The sequence below is a fragment of the Sander lucioperca genome, chromosome 1, assembly GCF_008315115.2.
Source record: "Sander lucioperca isolate FBNREF2018 chromosome 1, SLUC_FBN_1.2, whole genome shotgun sequence".
Classification (NCBI taxonomy): Eukaryota; Metazoa; Chordata; class Actinopteri; order Perciformes; family Percidae; genus Sander; species Sander lucioperca.
This window is the reverse complement of record NC_050173.1, coordinates 47,516,620-47,521,619: the sequence shown is the minus strand read 5'-3', so window position 1 is coordinate 47,521,619 and position 5,000 is coordinate 47,516,620. Positions and strand designations below refer to the sequence as shown.

Here is a 5,000-nt window from a genome sequence, read left to right as displayed (position 1 = left end):
TTCTAACAGCTGTATTCTCAGTAACGTGACAATCTGCAAGAAACAGGTTGCTTATAAATCACTAAAATAGTAGTGACAGCCCCGTTTGGCTTAGTTATTAATGCCGTTAGCATTGTTTGTTACGTACCTAGCTAGTTTATGACAAAACGTTTCGGCTGTGCTTTCTAACATGATGTCATTGTGCTAACGGAGCACCGTTAGCCTTTACAACAGAGCTGCTTCACTACACTTGTTGATAACGTTTCATTACAAAGTCCTCTGTTGATGTTTGTCGCTGTGAGCTCGTGGTGGAAAATGAATGTAAACAAAGTTGCGTGCAGGTCGCCTCAAGGCTAGGCTGATGTTAGAAGCCCCTCTAGTGGACGGAACGTGTAACAACAACCACATGCTTGTAATGCTATCGACAATGCATAAGCCTGAGTAGTGTAGTACATATTATTTTACAGGCTGCAATTGAGCATTAAATATTCGAATATTATTTGAATATTAAAAAAAATATCAAATGGAATTCGAATGGTATTATAGAGGAAGATTGACAGCTCTATTACACAATTAAAATATATAAAAATGACATACGAAACAGGTTACATTTAGTGCACACACATGATATGCTCCGTAAAATTCAGCTAACACATAGCTAGCTACTAGCATTAGCACTTGGTGGGCTGTATCACCGAGTATACAAATTTGCGTGAAATGTAGAATGGTCGGCATTTAACAGTCACAAACTCCACCAACAGTTAGTTGGACACAAGCACCCCCAATTCTGCACCAGGCAGTCCGTGTTAACACAGCCCTCCTCCACTAGCTAGTCTTACCCGGCGACAGAGCAGCCGGCCTGGTAGCTGGATAGTCCGATACAGCAATTGTTTCCAGATCAGGTTGTCCTGTTACACAGCCGCTTTGAACTGTGGGTAATTGCTCCAGCTCTGTGTCCTCCGTGAAAATCTGGAAGAATTGGAGGCCAAGAGGCTCCAGCCCACGTATAATGATGCACCCGAGTGTTTGTCTTCTGGCCGACACGAGTCGTGACCCCGGCTCCGTGCCTCTGACAGCGACGACAAAACGCAGAGTTTCTCCACCTGGCTCTGTAATGAAAATTCTCATTATCCCGGTATTATCCCTCAGTGCTGTCTGCTCAAACTTTTGAAGGGAATCTGAGCACAATCTGAACCCTGGTGGCCCCCTGTTCCCCCGGCTCTCGCCACTTCATACATCCCCGTCATGATTAAAACGCCTCGCGGTGTGGCGGCCGACTACAGCGAGCGTGACGGGCCTCAGAGCGAGATTAAAAGGCCGTTTGACTCGGAGGAGCCCCGTCTGCCACCTCAGGTGTGTTTTTAAGGTGAGAGGCTGTCTGCGAGGTGAGAGGCTCGCTGTTTATCCTCCCCCGGCTCAGTGAGAAGCCTGTCGGGGTGTCGCCTCGCTCGCAGCGGAGCGGGACCGTTTTGAACCGGAGGGTTTCTCTCAAAATGAAAGCCAAAAAGAAAGAATAGCACCATGTCGTCTTCCACAGTTGGCAGCAGCTGCAGAGCCTCAGAGCACAGAACTAAATCTGATTTGTGTTTGTTCGTGTGTGTGTGAGTGTGTGTGTGCGTGCGTGCGTGCGTGCGTGCGTGTGTGTGTGTCTCTCTGTATGTGTCTCTGTGTGTGTGTGTGTGTGTGTGTGTGTGTGTGCGCGTGCGTGCGTACGTGCGTGCGTGTGTGTGTGTGTGTTTCACCGTGACAAAGCCTGCAAACCTGAACATGAATTTACCCCAAAGTTCCTCTTCAGCCGATGTGTCTGTTTGTAGACAGAACTTCCTGTGACACTGCAAAAATGACTAAATTAAGTTTAGTGTTGGTGGGAGCTGGTGGTCAGAAATTCAACATTCAGGAAAATATAACGAAATCGAGGACGCCTAAGGCTAAAAAGATGAAAAAATGGAGACTGCTATCGTGCAATAGTTGGCGTGGCATCTCTGAAAACACTCAAGTGAACTGATAAATCCTTTATTAAAGTTGTATCGTTTTTGTGGCCGGGTTGGCTCAGTTGGTAGGGCAGGTGCACACACACACACACATATATATATATAAATATATATATATTGACCCTTTGCACGTGACATCATGCTCCACTCGCGCGAATTATGAACGCCATGACGGACGGCGGAAGAGCTATGCTGTAGATGGACGGCAAGCTAAACTCGTACGTTTTCGTTCGTGTTTGTGTTCTCACATTCCCAATGTGCAGAGTAATCCTCACCAACACAAGCATGTGTATGTATTGCCTTACTGTTTCAAATGGAAATGAGTGATAAATAAAATGATCCTCAACCAGCTAGCTGCCGTGCTAACCAGCTAACAGGTCCAACCCGATGATGACCCACATAACTAGCTAACATTGGTTATTCACTGACCTAGCTACATATCCAAAAAGAAAGCCGTTCCATTGATCATTTAACTTAACACACATACAAAAAATATCGGTTAAATCAAAAGATGACATGGCACGGAAACTAGCTTCAAAAACGAGTTAAATGCGGGTCTGCGGAGCTCCTACCCCGGCTAGCTGACGAGCTAGCTGCAGCTAGCTTCGTATGGCTCGCTAGCTGCTGCCCATCGCGTCGTAATATCCACCGGTCAAATCTAAACATAGGCTACACAGCGAATATAATCACAGATAAGAAGATGGTTAGATGTTACAGTTATGTGTGGTTACTACTGATCATAGACACTCCGTGATTTACTGCATGGATTAACGTGTGATAGATATTTAATGACTGCACTTCCAAGAGCTGGGATGTGTTCAGGCATCCATTAGCTAGGAAGTTGCATTGGCACACCCAAGTGAACAACGGTATGGGTAGCCACGACCGACCATGTCCTCTAAAAACATGGGCTAGGTGTTATATAATTCTTTATTTAAAGGAGAATTCCGGTCAATTTTTACGTTAGTCTTGATCGCTATGCTACGCGAGTACTTTCGATAGAAAAAACGCCGACCCGAATCAGTGCAGGTAACACGGAGAAGCTGCAGCTACGTACTACAAGCATCCACTGAGCTAAAACGGCAGTGGTCAGGGCCTTTGTGCCTCTTAACAGACACAAAATGCAATTAATATGTCTGTGCCACATGAACAGGGCCCTTACGTGTCAACAAGATGCCTTTTCAACTCAGACATACATTGTTTAAATTCACCTATCCTGGTCCCTGTCTCGATCCTGCTGGTAGCTAGCTTGCCCTGCTAGCTGATAGCCGTTAGCTGCCGTCCGGTGAGTGCCGTCCAGCTACTACCACACTACTGTTTTTTTTTAGGGGGGAATAAACTTAAAGACGTGACATGACCTGTCCTCTGGAGGACATAGCCACACCACCGCCGCTCCGCGGATTATTATTGGGATGATTATCACAGAAGCCTGTCTGAATACACTCACCGGACGGCAGCTAATGGCTATCAGCTAGCAGGGCAAGCTAGCTACCAGCAGGATCGAGACAGGGACCAGGGTAGGTGAATTTAAACAATGTCTGAGTTGAAAACGCATCTTGTTGACACGTAAGGGCCCTGTTCATGTGGCTCAGACATATTAATTGCATTTTGTGTCTGTTAAGAGGCACAAAGGCACTCTAAAACTTGCCACGACCACTGCCGTTTTAGCTCAGTGGACGCTTGTAGTACGTAGCTGTAGCTTCTCCGTGTTACCTGCACTGATTCGGGTCGGGGTTTTTTCTATTGAAAGTACTCGCGTAGTTATAGCGATCAAGATTAACGTAAAAATTGCCCGGAATTCTCCTTTAAGTAAAGAATAGATGTTAATACAAAATAAACCCTAGATTGATGTCTTATCTTTGCCATTATGAGGTACCTCCCTCCACCGTTAGCGTAGCATCACGTACCTCTAACCCAGCCAGCTACAAAGAACTGGTTAGCATCCACACTTGTAAAAGCTTTGAGATCAGCACCAGTATATGGGGATACCCCGTTTACCACATAGTGGTACAGATCGTGTGGACTGAAGTCGGGCAGACTCTGTGATTTAATGAGGTCCGTGAAAATGGAGGGAGAACGAATTAAGGGTCGGTATCCAATCCTGCTATCTCCAACTTCTCCAGATACTGCTCTTTGTGAGCACCTACCAGATGCCCTACCTCGACCGATAACGGCACGACAACTTGTTGTTCAATAGAAGAAGCCATATAAAGCCACAAATACAGTTTATTTAGTGTTATGTATTACAAACTGATTGAAACTATGAAACTTTCCGCTCGTCCACTACTGTTTAGCTTGTACTTCCGCCGTCCGTCATGGCGCCGTCACGTGGTCGTGTGACGTGTTTGCATAGGGTCAATATGGTGAAAAAAACGACAAACGTGTCCATGTACACGAATCAATAGATTAAAAATAACGTGACCATTTCACGAACTGACCTGAGACCGTGCCCATATATAGAGGTTTACTCCTCGACGCAGCGGCCACGGGTTCGACTCCGACCTGCAGCCCTTTGCTGCCAACACGTTCTCACACCCATCTTGTAAAATATGGACGCTTGGTCAGGTGCCGTTGTCGTTCTTAATGATGCTAAAAGTCTCCTTTAGCGCTATAAGTAAACACGCTTGGTCGGGACTATTGCCGTCCCTTTAGCGCTATAAGTAAACGTTATCCAACTAACTAACTAACTAGCTATCTATCTATCTATCTATCTATATAACTAACTATCTATCTATCTATCTATATAACTAACTATCTATCAATCTATCTAACTATCTAACTAACTATCTAACTAACTAACTAACTAACTAACTAACTAACTAACTAACTATCTATCTATCTATCTATCTATCTATCTATCTATCTATCTATCTATATAACTATCTATCTAACTAACTAACTAACTATCTATCTATCTATCTATCTATCTATATAACTATCTATCTAACTATCTATCTATCTATCTATCTATCTATCTATCTATCTATCTAACTAACTAACTAACTAACTAACTAACTAACTAACTAACTA

General features: G+C 44.4%; 1 long non-coding RNA gene across 1 annotated transcript in view; it reads left to right on the top strand.

The window, feature by feature from the left end:
• The window catches only part of LOC118495801, a 542,497-nt gene that overhangs the window by 507,522 nt on the left and 29,975 nt on the right, over nt 1-5,000 (top strand). The window lies entirely within an intron of this gene.